The 19,953-nt window shown below is 36.1% G+C and overlaps 1 protein-coding gene and 1 long non-coding RNA gene across 2 annotated transcripts in view; one reads left to right on the top strand and one right to left on the bottom strand.

Annotated features, from left to right (window-relative positions):
- Positions 1 to 19,953, bottom strand: part of LOC145729571 (rRNA methyltransferase 2, mitochondrial-like) — a 195,580-nt gene that overhangs the window by 78,659 nt on the left and 96,968 nt on the right. The gene's annotated exons all lie outside the window — the stretch shown is intronic.
- On the top strand, positions 9,226 to 10,880 carry LOC145729057 (uncharacterized). The gene is made up of 3 exons (XR_014178248.1): positions 9,226 to 9,976; positions 10,317 to 10,453; positions 10,719 to 10,880. It is a non-coding gene; the product is annotated as an uncharacterized LOC145729057 (long non-coding RNA).

A 19,953-nucleotide genomic window follows, 5' to 3' on the forward strand; every position in this document is an offset into this window, starting at 1 on the left:
CTAATCTCGTTTGAAAAAATGAAATGAAAGAAATCGAAAATGACATGAAGAGAAAAAGACAATGAAAGAAATCACTTTTAGTAAACCTACAAATTAGCATAATAATAAAAATCTACCTAACAAATTGTAATTAAGTATTGATGTCATTGGTTCACCACAATCAATCTAACTTAATCTTTGTAAGTAATAGCTATCATTGCATGCTCGTTTAATAATATACTATTGTTACGGTTTGGGCCTACTATGCTCGATACTTCTGAACGAGCACTCGATGCGGGATGAAATCGATACGCCGCAATATCTGGCCGGGCGCGTGTTAAAGTAGGCCACAGTTAGGAAGCGGCACACCTGGAAGAAGCACCCTTGATGTTCGACGCAAATCGCGAAGAGTTTTGCGGTTATTCTAGAACATGGTTTGCGAATATAAAAAAGAAGCTGTCTCGACGGCGGGAGTAGTGAATTTGGGAACGCGGTAAAGTTTAAATAGTGGAATAATTGTGGAATTGTAGTAGTGTTTTTGGTAGCTGAATTAATTATGGTACAGAGTGTTTTGAAGTGTAAATAAATTTATTAATTGTTGAGTTAAATTGACTTTGCGTAAACCCACGAGAAAACCGTAACACTATCATTAGCTTTTTTCCGTTATCTACCTGTGTAAGTAGTTAAATGCAGTATTTATGTAATTTTGTCATATCCGTTTATGGATTTATAAGAAAAAAGGTAATAAAAAATATGTTGTTGCTGTTTTTGCTTGAACTGATTGATTGACTTCTATTTACTTATAAGTTTAATTCCAAAATTTTAATTGTGGAATAATTTTCTTAACAAATATCATTCGAGTTTATATTTTTAGCATATTTTTTTTCTTGCCTTCTCCAACTTTCTTTTTGATCCAAAAGATAACTATTCTAAAAAAAGTTATAAAAATTATGTAAAATCTAGTCTTATGCTTACAACCAATAACAGGTACGAGTATTTTCTCCATTAGATTTTTACTAGAAAACACCAGAACTCTGAACTGCTAATATGAATAAAACCTTTTGAATTTCACGTGGTAGGTTACTAATCGAGTGTTTGAATATAAAATTATTGTCTTGTCTTCAAGTAAATAATTCTGATATATTTTAGAACGAATCATGTCCACTACAACTATACACTGGCAACGCAGTTTGAGATGTGGACAAAAAATAAAAGGCCCTTAACCTCTGGCTTTGGAACTCATGTGGTGTCTTATTTCGATTTAGATGGAGATGAACGTCCAGACGTTGAAATTTTTACTGAGACTGCAAGTTCACTTTTTGGGACGGTTCTCAACAGGTAACAGAATTAAAATATGTCTTTAAGAATCCAAAGAAAAGAAAACAAAACTATATACATGGTGCCCAAAAGCACCCTGGACAAAGGAGATTAACATAGGTAATGAATCGTTTTTTAAGTTTGTACGATTTTACTGTATACTACCATGAAAATACAGGTTACTTATGTCAAATGTTTCATCTGTGGAGCAGCATTCTATTGTACTGCAGATCTGGGCCTTAAACTGGCACAAAGTTGCATATAAGAAATGTTTCAGCGCAATAGGCCACAATTCGCTGTTTGGCTTTTAAACTATTTTTCTATCAATGGTATTTAACAGACTATATAAAAATACAGTTTTAGTGTTAAAGTTTTTATTTTAATAGCAATAATAAAGCAAATTTCGTAAATAGAAATCAATTCATTGCTAATCTAGATAAGCTGCCTATATGATCGTTGTATCTTATAAAAATTGTTTTGTTTTAAATGATCATACTTGTATATCCATGTTTGATCCGAAATTTGATCAATAGTTTTAGACATCAAAGATCTTGGGTGGAAATGATGAGGTTTTGTTTTTTATTTATCATTCCCAATAATCTGACCAGTTCGCCGCATTACGGCTCATCAGAGGCTATCGAAGGCTTGATGAGCAAAGACCAAAACCGTCATTCCAGTATATCATCTGGATGGCAGACATGAGAGTTGTTGTGCAACTTCTGGTGACATCTATACTCAACTTTATGACTTATGTACGTACAAATGGCGTCTCCAAATCTAGGAACAGTGAGGTTTTGTTTTTGGTTTATCAATCTCAATCCCTTGACCGGTTTCGCCGTATTACGGCTCAGCATAGAGGTTATAGGGCTTAATAAGAGGTAAAGGAGGGCGAACGTTTATCGGGGGGTGAATAGAACCCTAGACTTTATGTCCAAGGGCATTCACCACTCCGTCTAAGTTGCTTTGGTCACTAGTACAGGGAGGTAAGATGACACCTCTGCTTGCGCTGCACGCCCAACTCTCAATTTCCCTTAAAAGGCTGATCCTCGGGCTGTTGCGCTTGGTCCCAACTGCTCCACTTTTCAGTTGCACATAAGGTGTACCCGAGGGTGTACCTAGACTAACCCAGAGATCAGTGAGTTCGGTGCTTTAGTCGAGCTACGGTGCATCTTTTATATTCGTCACTGATCTCATTATGCTAACCTTGCTGACTATGCTGGTTACTTTGGGTGTGCACCGTAACTACACGGGTGTGATACTATCAAAGATCTTTACTATTACTATTCTACAGCGCGTTTTTTTTAACGCGCAACATAGGATTTTACGTGTTAAATTTTTAAGCCTATGTTAGACCATTTTATTTTGGAACTGCAAGTCTATAACTTGACGGGTGTGTCTTTGGTACCATGAAGCTTAAGTAAGTCTACCAATTTGGTCTAAAAAGTGATTAAAAACTGGAAAAAAATCATTTTTTTTTCGAAAAGATTTTATCGTTTCATACTCCCTGTATGCATTGTTGTTCCTTGGTGTTTTTATACTGACAGGGCAGGTAGCAGGTAAAGTGACATATTTTGACTGCATCACGCCCCGACATCTTTTGAACGTCAAAAGCTCATTTTATGATTGTTTGGAATACTGTTTGGCTTCAAACGGAGGTCACTTTGAACCATTCACTTATAAAAATACTTCTTTTGTTCTTAACTTTCTTGATATAAAGTTAATGATCACCCTGTTTTACTTTCTACGCCAAATTTTACCTGCTACCTGCCGTGCCAGTATCAAAAACAACAAAGAACAACAATGCATACAGGGAGTATGAAACGATAAAACCTTTTCGAAAAAAGATGATTTTTTTCAAGCTTTTTAACACTTTTTAGGCCGAGTTGGTAAACTAACTTAAGCTTCAGGGTACGAAACAGCCACCCATCAAGTTTTATACTTGTAGTTCCAAAATAACATGGTCTAACATGAGCTTAAAAATTTAACACGTGAAATGCTATGTTGCGCGTTAAAAAAAACGCACTGTATAAGCAAAAACAAAACAAATATTTCTGAAACAATAGGTACTTAGATTGTATTTGGAATCAAGTAAGTAATAGCTAATAGCTTCAGACAGATACTGTCATGTAATAAAACACACATTTTTATTTAATCTTTGTCTAATGAAATGAGATAATGGATCTGGCTTAGCAGTCAATAGTATATTATTCAACGAGCTTTTTATGATAGCCATTAATCCCTGAGGGGGATGTTTACGTCACGAGCCGCAGGCGAGGGACGCAAATCTCCCGTGGGATACAATAAATATACAATTATTATAACATTTCCATAGGGATTCGGTTGAACTTTTTCCTTACTGGTTCGATGATGATAGAACAGAAAGACCGTGATAGTGTACTGTGTGCCTTATTAAAGTTATTGTGATGTTTCATATGAGGAATCACTGTTTACAATAGACAGAGATGTATGTCTTGCATTTGCATTTAATTCAATGCATGAATTCTACAAAGATGTGACGAAATTTATTGAGGAAAATTAGAGATCTGCCCTTAGATGAAAGTAGCAAACCATATCTAACCGACCAGCCAACTCCTGGAGGATTTTGAACACATCGTCAACTTTAACAATAAGCCATGTTGAATATTGTCACGAATAACATAAGTTGCACCATGTTCCGGTACCTAGTCTGGCCCCGGTCTCCCCCAGTGCACTGCCGAATCAGCGAGACCGGCAAATTGGGGTCATGAGACGAGTATTTAATCGGCGTCTCAAGCCATCGACGACCACCGAACTCTGGGGTCATCCCCAGAGGGAGGTCACGAGCGACAGTCCGAACTTCCTAGTGCCCGGACGGCTCGTTACCCTGTTGCAGTACCTAAAGTAAGTCCTTTGGGCGTGTCGGACATAGGGGCACCCTGCTCGTATCGAGCGGGTACCGCTTGGCGGCACTTCAGAAGGCCTTACGCCCATACCCCCACACCCACGCATCTACACACCCCCTCTTGGACAGTGTTCAATACTAAGAGTTATGCAGCGCCGAATAAAGGAGACATACTTGTACTACGTTGTTGTTTCTCTTCCTACGCTACCCCCTAAACGTGACATGGTGGAGGTGCCTCGTTTGATCTCGGACTACTGATCTTCATATCAGTAGTCACACCCCAGCTCTACCCCTGACGCTACGACCCTCCCAAAAAATGAAGATGTTGAAGATTTTGAAGGACCAGTTTACAGACTCGCATTTGCCCGAATCGAGTAGGGTAAAGTAGAGAGCGACCTGGAGGACGCCCTAAAGCAACAGAGTCTATGCAGTGCAGATGAGCACAATAATAAGTATAATTTATATTAATTTAGTAAAGGTAAAATTTAACTGAGTAATTGGGTATAGTAGAAATAAGTATATAATTTGCATAGTTGCAGTTTAGTAATAACATTGTCTCAATTTTCTAAGCCAGTGACCTAGGTTCCTTGCTGAGACAGCAAAATAGTGCAAGTATCGTGTGTTTATTTAAAACTAGGTCAAGTGCAAGTACTTGATATAGGATTCTTTGTTTATTAATTTAAAAAATATATATATATTGTTTATTTCAGTGGCCACCGGACGACCTTGTTGCGTCTATCAACGCATTGCCATATCATTTAAGGAAGTAAAGCAGCAAGTCTTGGAGAAGCTGACATCTTCAGATGGGTCCCGCCACGACGGTTCTACTTACACCCGTGTGCACCCAGAGTCTTTTAATAAGTCGAGCTGAAGAAGCATCTCCAAATGTGCTCACGTTAATTAAGAAGAAGTATACATGTCCAATGATAGGTGTGCTAAAGGAGCACGCAAAAGGACACAGTAGGAAGAAGTGAAGCTAAGCGATGAAGTTTGCCGCTTAGAGAATACAGTGCCAAGAGACGGCACTACGAGATGAAGCCTAGGTGAAGCGTTTCCACTTAGATGATGGTGCCCAAAGGAGTATACAATACAATGTGCAGTTGACGTAAATTTTGGCCAAAATGGAGAGCAAGAAGATAGACGCAACACAAGGTTGAAAGGTGACCCAAGGAAAGAATTAATTTTTTTGTGGCTGAAAACATTATCTAGGAATCTAGAAGTAGTTTTAAGAGAAAAGTGTTTATATTTTTGGAATAAAGTTTTTCCCATACCCTCTCTAGCAAATAAGCAACATCGGTTAATTTTAAGATTCATATGGAAAAAGGAAAGACGAGAAATTTATTTTGTAATATAGAATTTTAGTGTTCGGGGCGAACACTTGTTGGAAGGGGGAGATGTCACGAATAACATAAGTTGCACCATGTTCCGGTACCTAGTCTGGCCCCGGTCTCCCCCAGTGCACTGCCGAATCAGCGAGACCGGCAAATTGGGGTCATGAGACGAGTATTTAATCGGCGTCTCAAGCCATCGACGACCACCGAACTCTGGGGTCATCCCCAGAGGGAGGTCACGAGCGACAGTCCGAACTTCCTAGTGCCCGGACGGCTCGTTACCCTGTTGCAGTACCTAAAGTAAGTCCTTTGGGCGTGTCGGACATAGGGGCACCCTGCTCGTATCGAGCGGGTACCGCTTGGCGGCACTTCAGAAGGCCTTACGCCCATACCCCCACACCCACGCATCTACACACCCCCTCTTGGACAGTGTTCAATACTAAGAGTTATGCAGCGCCGAATAAAGGAGACATACTTGTACTACGTTGTTGTTTCTCTTCCTACGCTACCCCCTAAACGTGACAATATGCTACAGGACCTTAATCGCATAGCTGTTATACTTAGCTAAGTTAAATGTCTTTAAGTGACTAGGTCCCCGGTTTGCAATAATGGTTAATTATAACACTCAAATGTAACGATGTTGGCACTTAGTTGAATAGAAGTGACTAGTGTCACACTGATTAAAGTGATGAACAAACCTAATTCACAAACATTTCAGAATGCCTTGAATGTAACCCACAACTTACCAACCTACAGGAAGAACTGAATGCTGAATCTTATCTATCAGTCAGATTATCTGTCAGTTGAACGGTTTTCTAATGGCCAGTTTAGATTTAACACACCGTATTATAGCACATTCTTTTATAAAGCACACACGTATTATAGCACATTATTTTTTAGACAGTGTGTCCATAAAGTATGGAATAAATTCGATTACAATTCAGGGAATTTTCTATCAGAAAAATAAGAAAAAGCACTAAATATACAGGGTTTCAAAATTTAAATATGATCTTCGAGTTGACATTTTCAAATAAAAAACCCTATTTTTCATTGCAATCATGGATTCTACGTAAAGTTCTGGGTATTTTTCATGTAGCATATCCTATGTCGACATTCAGCTGTTTTAGAGAAAATAACAGCTGAAAAATATAACATGTTTTATTGAAAATAGTGTTTAATAACGTAAAACAATAATTATTTAGTTAATTAAATAACTGAAACCCTTATTGTGCTTGGCATTATCCCAAACGATCGATAAATTCACGCTGGAACCTTTTTATGGTTTCTTGACTAATGTTAGGACACTCTCTTCTAAAACAAAAGAAATCCCAAGGATTGAAATCAGGAGGAGGATCCACGGCTTCCAATTCGTCTGTTGGAAAATGCTACTTCGTTAAGATATTGTCTAACTTGTGTGGGGGTGGATTATCCTGCTGTAATGAGGTAACTAGGGATATCATAGTCGCGGGAAACTTGACGAATGCTAATATTTCTAGGATTCTAGGAAGTCTAGGATTTTCTTCTACAGATAATAAAAAATAATAAAATTGGACTTATTATCTACAGAATTATTGACTGGTTTATTGACCTTTCTGGATATTTGTTATTAAATAAAATACACCCCTCATGTTGAGTTCGCACTCTATCGCTATACTGTATATCTAATTTTTTACTCAAAAAATGCGCATTTAGAAATGATAATATACCTGTCCGAGCATTTTTCTGAAAAATAACTCCCTAAATTTTAATAGAATCTATTTTTTTCTTGTGCCTACTGCTAATTTGTTGTGAGCTGTTAATTTTTGTTTCTAGGTTTTCCATCCTATTGGAACAACCCGTATGGGAACTGACCGATCTAATTCCGTAGTCGACTCCAATCTGAAAGTGCATGGTATACAAAGACTACGAGTAGTCGATGCTAGTGTTATGCCTTCCCACATTTCTGGACATACAAATGCAGCTACAGTAATGATTGCTGAAAAAGCTGCTGACTTAATAAAAAATGATTATAGCATTGATTAATCATAATTCTTTAAATAGACATTAAAATTTTACAGTAGAAATTAATATTAAATTGTTTACAGTTGCTACGATTGGTACATTGCGTCGGTTTTTGACGCTTTGTTATAAACTGTTTATCGTGTTTGTTTCAAAAATATTTAAATTTAAATTTATTAAAAAAATTGGAGCGATTGGAATTCAATTTGTCTCAATTACCCAGCAGTTTATGATAAAAACATATAAAAAGCAAAACATATTAAAAATGTTTCCGTTTATGTATATAAGTTGCTCGTCCCTACAGTTATAAACGCTGTTTTCAAGTGGTCTGAAATTTTGAAACGTCAGCTTTAGCCTTAACAAAAGCGGACAGTATTCTATTGTACAATTTAAAAATAAAAAACGTTGGGTGCCGAAGTTTGTTTACAAGAGTTCAAGACGAACCTACATTCAAGAATAATTGCTTAGCGAATCAGACTCACTTCAGGAAAAAGTTTAGGTACTCCGTAAAACGATGCAAGAAAAAATAAAGGTAATTTAGGAAGCAAAACCAATATAATTTTTACTTACTGGCAATAATATTTACATATTATATTATATTCACTCCTGAAAAATACAGCCAGTAGAAAGATGAGTTCTGTCTGATAAACAAGACATTCTGAAATTTGAAGCAATTTTATAGCATCCAACTGGGGAATTAAATTGCTTGCTAATCAAAAAAATACTCATAACTTGCCATCAAGAGAGGTAATGTAATTGACAAATCATTCAGGTTATTGATACAACTAAAAAAATCTTGCTGTTCTTCAGCGGTGCCATTGAAAATACATAAGATATCATCCACATATCTTTTAAAGAAAATAATCATTTTAAAATAGTGGTAAAAACTAAGTGTCCGTTCTAAATTTGCCGTAAAAGTTTGGGTTAAAAGCCGTGAAAGGCAGGACCCATTGCAAATCCCTTAGTTTGGGCATAATATCTGTTGTTAAATTGGGAAAAATTACGAGCAAGAACCAAAGCTACTAGAGTCATCAAATCCTCTACATGGAAAGGCGCAATGTTTTCACCAGGGATGGACGGCATCATTTAAGTAACGTCAAAAATTATTTTTTCGATGACTTTGAAAGTGAAAGAAAGTGGTTATTCGCCGCTAGTGCGCAGAAAGTGAATCATTTTCTGCTCTAGAGCGTTTTCGATTTCTACTACTCACCAACTTTTTCGGCGTTTATATAACAACGCTTGACATACCTGTTTGAAACAAACACATTCCGTCAAAGTGATTTATCGGTGACAATGACAGGCCCACTAATCTCATATAGGCAATGTGAAGCCTTGTTTTGGATTCTTTCGAGACCCAGGGGGAGCTACTGTATTGTTTTTACCTGTAGATGGTTTTGTGGTTAAGCAAAACAAAATGAAATGGATGTAAACAACTTTTATCTACTCCTAGCATGCTAATCATTCATTACATAGCTCATTTTGAGTTACGTAATGAGCGATTTTACCGCACTAGTGCGATAATAATCGATTTTATCGCACTAGTGCGATAAAACAACTTTAAATGAAAATTTCTGCTGTAATTGTTTATTGAATTTAAACATAACTTTGATACATTTTTTCATATCGCCTTTGACTTGGCAGGCAACAAGCCAGATACCACGTTTGCGGCAGCTTCTTCAATATCTGACGGAAGTTCTTCAGACATGTTCATAACGAAATGCACTTTTAAAAATTTGTGCTGACACTGTTAAATTGTCGCTTAAGTAATATGTGGAAACAAATGGCCACCATAGCAACAACACCAAAACAGTACAGCGTAGATGACAAAATTTAAGGGTAACAAATAACTACCCGTAGCAAGCATATTATACGAGACGTTCCTAAATAGTTCACATTGCACAAAATATGAATTTTCTTCTTACTTTACGCTGCTTCTGATGGTCGTAGATAAAATGTTGTACATCACCCGTGGGGTATGGCAAATTAACGTACTCGTGTGATCACCACAACTCGGTCTACGACCTCGTCGTGGCAACACTCCCACTCGTGACTATAAAAATGCTCATACCCCACTAGTAATGTAAATAACTATTGACAAATTCAAATTTTTTTAGACAAGTCTATTTATTAAAATATTGATATTACGGTTGAAGTTTTTAATTTATAGCTGTGATTTATACTCTTAGCTAATTCGTGCGCGGTGTTTTTATAGTGTTTTCTTTCGTTTGTGCAATTTTTGCACAATAGGTTTTTTTAGTTTCCTTTTTAGCTTTTGGCTGGGTTTTACAAAGAATTTTGTCACTATGGGCAAGGCGTGATGTACCATAAAGGGGTGCAGCCCTTCAAAACATTCCCGACGATTTCGTTTTCCTAACCCGGAAAAAGACAGTGTTACTTTTTCACTGTGGAAACAATTTTTAGGACGATTATTTATTTTACTTCTTTGTTCTAATATGGAAATTTATAGCAGGTAAGTTCTCAAGTAAAGTTCATTTTTATTCGTTATAATGTTAAGGTAGTAAGAGGATTACTATTACTATAGGTTTTCAAGGAGGCAAAGAGAAAATAAGTTTAATGATTTGTAGAACTCAACATAGCTCCTTAGTATATGACGATTATTTTGGTAAGTATAGTGGAAAACTAATGTATTCTTTTGCATAAAGTGGGTTTAAACAGCACTATGACTCACTGACTAATAAATGTATCTGTTTTAATACCCTAGTTTTGCACTATACCTAGGTACTACTAATAGTAGTACTTAATAGAAATAAGGTACAGTAGATAAAAATGAAACTGAAATGTATTTTCAGGTATTATGTGTGTGAAAAGCACTTTTTTCCTGAAGACTTTAACCCATATAACAGACGCATGCTAAAAAAGGGAGTGATTTCTTCAAGGTTCTTACCAAGTCCTTGCCAGCAAGTACCAAAGGACCCAGATTCCCCAAGTAATTTTATTCAAATAAAAATATACCTATACAGTGATGTCGCGCATGTTAGTATTAGTTTTTTTTTTTAATTGAGGTTTTGTTTCCTGAAAAAACTGCTGATAGCATGTTGGGCATATCCATTTAAAATCTAATAAAAAAATGTGGAAATTGAGTGAGTGCTCTTTCGTTGCACTTACCTAACACCTCCACTGTGTGAAAATGTGAAGATGGACTTATAGGTATACTTTTCGTTCTTGTAATATTTGAAATGTTTGTTTCACAGAATCTCTTGAAATCCCCTCCATTGACTATGAAAAATTAAAGAACTTACCAGATCAAAGACCATCAACTTCTGGTAAATATGAATACATATAATTATTTGGTATAGTTTGTTTTTTTCAAAAGTTTAGCTATATCATATCCCGCGTCACCACATTAGGTTTGAATGAACTGATTTGATATACACTGTGTGTAAAAAGTCCGGCAACCCTGAATTATTTCGCAAAATATACAACTCATTGAAAAATATCCTATATAAATATTGACGCACTTTAAACGTTTTACCGTTAGGTGACATTCAGGAATATACAGGGTGAGCCACAATATGGCAATGAATTGAGGTTATGTTTTTTCTTATGGAATGACCATGTTTCAATGACGTTTTCTGATTCGCTCTCTCATTCTGATCACATTTCATGTAACATGTTGTATGGTTACCTTGAACAGTTTGGCAGCTATTTAATTATTAAAGACAAATTTGCTTTCATGGTATCCCATGTTTATCGATAGTAATTCTCACCTTTACCTGATTGTTACATTTGATAGTAGATTGCGGGTACCTATTTTTGACATTAGCTGGTAGTGTCAATAATTTTTTGTACACAATGTCCCCTTACAGAAAAGGAACGTGTAACTCTGCTTATGATAAGAGGTTTTAACGGTTACCTAACGGTAAAACGTTTAAAGTGCGTCAATATTTATATAGGATATTTTTCAATAAGTTGTATATTTTGCGAAATAATTCAGGGTTGCCGGACTTTTTACACACAGTGTATATTAGGCACGTATTCACCAAAAAAACGAGCAAAAATGAACAGGACCAAACATTTGTTTGACATGCACAAACCAAATCAAATTACATACGTTCTTTAATCCTCAAATTCTCATACAGGTATCTGTGCATATCCAGTAGAATAATATTTATAAACCTGTTAAGTATTCCTAGGTTTATATATACCAGGTGTCCAAGAGCACCCTGGACATAGGAGATTAACATGGGAAAACGGTTTTGATTTTTTTGCGCCTGTACGGTTGATTTGATTGAAAAATCGTATTAATGAAAGTTGTAGTACCTATCACGGACTAGTATTCTGTATTTTTTTCAGATCTCTAACTTGAGCCCTTTCGTCGAAAAACACGAACAAAAATGCGAAAATATTAACTTTTTACCTGCACTGTATAAGCGGTTGTCGAGCAACCGTACCAGCAACAATGATCTGTTTACCCGTTGCCCGACAACCGCCTATACAGTGCAGGCCAAAAGTTTAAATTTTCCCATTTTTGTTCGTGTTTTACGACAAAACGGCTCAAGTTAGAGATCTGAAAAAAATACAGAAAACTAGTCCGTGATTGGTACTACAACTTTCATTAATACGATTTTTCAATCAAATCAACCGTACAGGCGCAAAAAAATCAAAACCGTTTTCCCATGTTAATCTCCTATGTCCAGGGTGCTCTTGGACACCTGGTATATTTTTTTTTAAGTAACTTTTCACAAAGTAATCCATCAACAGGCAATCCTAATCAAGATGTGCTTCCAACTTCCTCCATCTTTTCCAAGAATGAATCCCTGTCTTCTGGTAAGTTTCACGTTTTAAAGAAGCAAAATAAAAAATAAAAAACCAAAAAAAACCAACCAAAAAAAAACAAAAACCATATCTGAAACATTCTTAAAGACCTTTGAGGTACACCTATGGGTATACAATGGTTGATATTTGCATGTGCATGTTATTTATAATAGTAATGTTTTATGTATAAAGTGTAGCTTTATGATCTATTCTTAACTATAGTCTTAAGGTCTTGGGTTTTGCACCAACTTACTAACCAAAAGCTTATTATTTTTGTAGAGTATGTTTTGTATGTTCATTTCCTTAAAATATACAGGGTGTCCGGAAAATACGTGTACAACGTTTGACGACAGACTCCTGACGTCAAAATATGTCGATCTAAGCCGACTTAGTTATATCCAAAATTGTCTCGTTTAGCCGGTAGAGGGCGTCAAAAATTTGTAAAAATATTGGGTACAATTTCATTTCTTAAAGAGTATTGATAAGTGTATTCAGCAAGATGGCGGTCATTTTACACATTTGCTTAAGTAATGTTTTTGGTTTACTTAGTTTCTTACAATAAATAATTTCAACTTTATTATACCTACTTTGATGTATGCAGGTAATTGTAAATTTTTTTTTTTCTGGCGAAACAGCTCATCCACCGGGAAATATTAAAGAGGTAAAATAGCTTCAAAATACTTCCGGTCACTCGACAAAAATATCTGGGTTGTCATAACGCCGTTCATATAAAAAATGAGGAGAAATGTTGACGTATTATATCACTTTTATAACACTTCCACTTATTTACAGCCGGTGACTATACTACTAGAAAACGTCATTTTATAGTATTAGTCTACATACTAAAATTCATTAAAATCCATTAGCAGGTTTTCACGTAATTTAGTAAAAAACCAATATTTTTACAAATTTTTGACGCCCTCTACCGGCTAAACGAGACAATTTTGGATATAACTAAGTCGGCTTAGATCGACATATTTTGACGTCAGGAGTCTGTCGTCAAACGTTGTACACGTATTTTCCGGACACCCTGTATATAATATATTTTGCATACACTGGACTTTGTTTTATTTACCTATTTCTTGAAAAAAAACCATGAAAGAAAGACTTAATTTAATTCAAAAAGCCCGCCAATACCAGTTTATGCAAGTCTACCAACAGATGGCGCTTTTAAAAATCTGTCATGACAATAGAGACGTAAAAATGACATCTGACGACCATCAAATGTGAACATGTGGCGACCCCTGTGACTCGGAAGAATTCATACATACAGTGCTTCACCTTATTAACACGGAGATTAACATCTATCTAGTGTGTTAATCTATGCTGATTAACTTCGTCTTTTAGGTTGAGGAGTTGAATGGATTTGATTCATTGTAAATTGTAAGTTTGTATCATTTGCTTTCTCATATAATAAAGTAGATGTTTTTATTATTTAATTGAACACTAACTGAAACTTGAACGACTTTTTCATTGCCTCAAAACATAAGCTAAAATGCAATGTTTTGATGCCAACTGTCAGTGAGGATGATAATCAGAAGAATTATTTTGTTTACGTTCAAGATTAGCTGTAATTGGTCTATTTCATTACGCACGCTGAAGATTGTCTGTGATTGGTCTATTTCATATCGCACGCTGAAAATTGTTCAACCGTTGGCAATTGCCATTCTCTAAACTAAGTACTGTTCTCGCGGAGTGAGTTTACCCGTGCGTCACGAAGGCTACGTCATTTATAATCATACGAATCAAATCAAGTTTTCGTCAACAAACCTCTTGTGTTCATATTATAGAAAAGGGCGTGTCTAAAGCTTCGTCACGTTTAAAATTTTGTGTGTATTGTCAGTCAGAAAGTAGAGATCTTTGGCTGCAAATTTGCACTAAAACAACCTCATACCAAAGCAAATCAAAAAATTTAATAAGACATTCTGAGTGATGCTGTAGTATCTCATATCTCATTTTCAGGTTGCAATCCACTAATTTTATTTTAAACCCGCTGGAAAACATTTTAGACGCTTATTTTATTTTTTCTATAACTTTATTTAATATGTTTGAAGAAATTTTTATGAAAATTCTATAATGCAACCCAAAAATCTCAGTCTCTGGAAACAATGAAATGTTAATAGATGTTTCTTACAAAAGTAGATATAGGTATTTTACTATTATTAACATACTATTGTTGTACATATCATATAATGTATTTCGAACATCCATTTTAATGCTTTCAGATAAATCAGTGGTCTTGACCCGTCGATAACGTCTCGATTTAGGTTTTCTAGGTGAGGAAATCATAAGATTACTTGCTTGCTTTTCCCGAATCGAATAAACAGTTTTGCGGGAAATTTTCAAAGCAGTTGCAACCTTCTAGTATCAAAAAAAATACATCAGTAAGAATATGTAAGGCCTTAAAATTTCTTATTTTCTTCCGGAACAGATGATAAAGCTTCTAAAGGTCCTCCATTAGTTTTTTCCAATTCAAAATATTCACAAAGGTTAAGAATTAACTGCTAGGCTTGTCTGTAGAGAATTTTTCCAGGCATTTTCTAAAAAAATACTGTAATAGTAAGTAATTCCGAATTTAGGAAAAACCAAATGGCTAAATAAAAATCATAATAGACACTCCCACTTTTTTTTCAAAACAGGTTAGTAATTGTGCCAATTTTGGTTAGATCGTGACAGCCGACATAAAAAAAAATAAAAATATTAATAATAATATTATGAAAGTACTTACAGAATGTTAAAAGCGTAGAAACAATAGCTCTTAAAAGAACTGTGGTGGTGTGGTAAAAAGAAAACTTTATAAATGATTAACAACACAAAAAAAAAAAAAACTCCGCCTGTGGCGTTTGTTGGGTGAACTGAGTAGCTCAGCAGGTGCCATTGCCGGTCCCAAGCCCGGATAAAGGAGGAGGGTTCACAGGTCAGGCTCCCTGCCTGTGGTAAAAAAAACCTATACAGCTCACAGAACCAGAAGCCAGCCTCGGAATTCGATTGATGGAAAGTTGACGACAACAGCAAGAAAACGGACTAAGATTTGGAGAAAGAATAAGCTAAGAGTTGCCACCTGGAACATTATGTCCTGGAACGCAAAAGATCAGGAAATAGTAGAAGAACTAAAGGAAAACAATATAGAAGTATGTTCTGTCAGTGAGACAAAGAAAAAAGGAAAAGGAAAATATGAAATAGACAAATACATCTTTATATACAGCGGAGTTCCCCGCGAGCAAAGAGCACATTCAGGAGTAGGGTTGCTGATAGACCAGAAATACAAACAACAAATAGAGAGTGAAAATTATGTTAATGATAGGATACTACAAGTAACAGTGAGTATTAGCCATGAAAAGATCCATTTTATAAGCGTTTATGCTCCAGATATAAGCAAGGAAAGAGAGGAAAGAGAGAGATTCTATGAAGAATTACAAGCGGTAGTGGACAGAATAAGGGCACAAGATAAAATCGTTATTATGGGGGACCTAAATGCAAGGATAGGAAACGAACCACTGGACGGCGTAATGCAGAGGTTTAACGAAGAGACTACTAACGAAAATGGAGAGTTTATGAAAATATTCTGTGCAAACAACAACACGAGAATCAACAACACTTTATTCCAACATGATATGAAGTACAAATACACATGGCAGAATACAAGAGGGCAACAGTCGGTATTAGACTATATTATCACTAACAGAAAAGTCGCCCCCCAAACAATATTAGATGTACGAACCTTAAATGGCGCCAACTCTGGAAGCGATCATAAGCTGGTACTTTGCAAAATGAGACTAAAAATTCCTAAGACCTCAAAACCAACTCCACAAATAATTAGTAAATTCAACGTTGAATCACTAGAAGACCAGAGCACACAATACCTATACGAAGACCGATTAAAAAAGAAAATATTGCAAAGGCCAGTTAATACTCAAGACAGTATAGACCAACAATGGGAAACAATAAAAACTAACATACTAGACGCCGCCATGGAATCAATTGGAAAAAGACAGGTAGATGTCAACAAAATCAATAGAACGCCTTGGTTTACGCCGGAAGTGAAGGAACTCGCTAAACAAAAGAAAAATGCATACATTCAATATATACGAAATAAGACCACGGAAAACTGGAACAACTACCGAAGAGAACGAAACGAAGTAAACGCAAAGATAAAAGAACTAAAAGAGAACCATTGGGAAAAATTCACAAAAGATATGGAGAGAGACCTGTATGGAAGCCAGAGAAAGATATGGGGAATGCTAAGAAGAAACAAGCTTGAAGTCAAAGATACAGTGCAAACCAATAAAATCACATCAGAGCAGTGGGAAACATACTTTAAAAATCTATATAAGGAAGAGGAAGACATAGAACAGCTACAGAATGAGCATGAGGAGGATAACGATATTCAATTAACAATTGACACTATACAAAGCATCTTAAAGTCCCTTAAAAATAGAAAAAGTCCTGGACCAGACGAGATCACCAATGAGATGCTTAAATATGGCGGAAACAACCTACAGAACGAAATATTAACCCTATTTAACAATATCATAGAAGAGAGAAAAATACCGGACGAGTGGAAGAATAGTGGAACCATACCCATTTTTAAAAAAGGACAGAAAACAAATCCAGAAAACTATCGTGGAATAACTGCTTGATAGCACACTCAAAGCATTCACAAAAACAATGCTGGAAGAAATCACCAAAACCATAAACATACGAGAAGAACAACAAGGCTTCCGAAAAAACAGATCCACTATCGATGCAATATTCATTGTCAAACAAGTATCAGAAAAATCTATAGAATTCAATAAACCTGCGTACATGTGTTTTGTCGATATGACCAAGGCTTTTGACAGAGTACGCCTAAAGGATGTTTTAGAAATAATGAGAACAAAAGGTCTTAATCATAGACTAATTAACCTAACATACGACATTAACACCCAGTGTAAAACAAAAATCAGGGCAGGACATATGACAACAAAAGACATAGAGATCAACACAGGAATTAGACAAGGCGATTCACTTAGCCCCTTCATATTTAATTTGATAATGGATAAAATAATTGAAAACCTACCCAAAACTGCTGGATTCAAAATGGGAGGCACATTCTTCCATGCCGTCTGCTATGCTGACGATGCTGTCCTTATTGCGGATTCCGAGGAAAATCTCCAAAGATTACTACATTCCTTTAACACTCAAGCAAAAGAATTAAATATGGTCATTAACACCGAGAAGACCAAATGCTTAGTAACATCTAAAGAACCGATAAGATGCAAGTTGGAAATAGATTCTAAAATTATCGAACAGGTAAACCACTTTAAGTATCTGGGAGCAGAAATAACGAGCCATGGAAATCTGTATAACGAAGTTAGAGAGCAAACAATGAAGGGGGCTAGAATTTCGGGATGCCTGAGAGAAATTGTCTGGAAGAACAAATACCTTAACACCGAAAGCAAAACCAGAATATATAAAACGGCCGTAAGACCTATCATAACATACGCGGCAGAGACAAGATCAGACACAAACAGAACTCTACAACTGATGAGAACAGTCGAAATGAAAACATTAAGAACCATACAAGGCAAAACGCTACACGACAGAATTCGGAATAAAAATATTAGGCAACAATGCGAAATACAGGACATAGGAAGGTGGGTGAGACAGAGACGAAGATTTTGGAACAAACATATAAAAATAATGGAGGACAGCAGACTCGTCAAAGCCGCAAAAATGAACAACCCAGTAGGAAAAAGATCACAGGGAAGACCACCAAAACGATGGCGAGAATGCTGGACATCATCCTCCGGGGAGGACATGCTGGCAATGAACAGGCAGTAGCCTACTAATATGGTTCACCATGTTAGAAAGAAAGAAGAAGAAGAAGAACACAAAGAAACGGAAAAGAATTAATAGTAAACAAATCAAATAAATTTCGATGGTTGTCAAACTGACAATGACTGAAATAGAAGCGCTAATCAGTAAATGTTTTTTTTGGAAGACATTCACTTAGATATTTACCCTTTCTGAAAGTGAACAATAGACAAGGATGAAGTCAATAATGCATGTCTACTTCTAAATCACAGTGGGATGACGCACGGGTAAACTCAGACCACGAGAACAGTAATGAACCAATATCCCTGTAGGAGTAGAAAATAGTATATTCTATATTAAGAGCGGAAAGTATATATTTGCCGCTTGCACATGAAATTTGCAGCTTGAGGCGAAGCCGAACGCTGCAATCATGTAAAAGCGGCAAAAGTACTTTCGGCTCGAAATATAGACGATATTTTTTCGACGACTGCTGTGGGGTGGATTAGAAGGACAACTCACATCATTTTCGTCGCTCGAACTCATTGTCACCGATAAATCACTTTGACGGAATGTGGTTATTTCAAACAGGTATGTCAAGCGTTGTTATGGAAACGCCGAAAAAAGTTGGTGAGTAGATTGTTAGTAGAAAGCGAAAACGCTCTAGAGCAGAAAATCTCTCTTTCTGCTCGCGCGCGGCAAATAACCCCTTTCTGCTTCTAAATGGAAGCGTACATGAGGTACTTTCAAAGTAAGTCGTCGAAAATAGTATATTGTACAACAAGCGTGATAAAGATGTCCATATCGCACGAGGACAAAAATTTGAATTTCAATCGGACGAGGGCGATATGGACAATTCGCTCGAGTTTTACAGGCAATTTTTTCTACGACTAATTGGAAATACTTTACCAAATTTTACAGAAATACAACATTCAATTTTTGGATTATTTCTATGTTAATATGTATATAGTTTTGACGCAATCTGACGCATCACAGTAGGCGCTGCAGCTAAAAAGCCAAAGTTACCGGTGTAAATGGGTTGTCACCGTGTGACAGCTGATTAACTTTCAAAAATCGAAACCATTTATAATTTACAGTCAATAAAATAAAGAGAGAATCACTCAACCACATTCCATAAACCGCCTGAACTAGCACCTCTTTAAACTTTTAAATTTGTTGTGCTTTCTCTTTCTCTGGCTATTCCTACAGACAGAGATGTAACAAGTTTCGATAAGTCGACGTAACGTTGACATAACTTTATGTTATGTCATTATTGTCAACCTGTCACTTGTCATTAATGTCATGTTAGTGTTCTGGAACTAGATTATATAATTACTATTTTCATCAATTCCATGGCCTAATGCACCGCCCTCTATACTAGAAAGCCTAAAATGTCATTTGTAATGGCGGCGTTAGCGGTTTTCGTTTTATACACAAACGTATGCAGATGTAGTAAGAAATATGTATTTTTTTATTATTTCGTGTAGTTGATTGCAAGTTGTGAGTGAAAAATCAAAGAAAGGTTCATTCCTGATCCAGATATGTATAGATAGAGCTTTTTATACACAATCAAGTCCAGCCTAAACAAATTGGTTAGAACATTTCTCCTGGAAAGTACAACACACAGCAAACTAGTTTAAACACTGTTCAATGTAAAAAAATCTGTAAATCCTTGAAACTTGGTAAGCAAAAGTGGTAAATGGTTTTTATGTTATTACCAAGTGTACTAGTATTGATCGTACTGACTGGTACCCAAGGAATGTATTATGATGATGAATCACAAAATAAACAGAGAAAACACACTGCTTGGTTGGGATTATTATTGAATGTGGTTTCGGGAAGTAAAGCAGACCAAGCAGAGTGAAGTGGTGTTATATT

This window comes from Ips typographus, linkage group LG5 (assembly GCF_016097725.1).
Source record: "Ips typographus isolate SLU linkage group LG5, UJ_Ityp_2.0, whole genome shotgun sequence".
Taxonomy (NCBI): domain Eukaryota; kingdom Metazoa; phylum Arthropoda; class Insecta; order Coleoptera; family Curculionidae; genus Ips; species Ips typographus.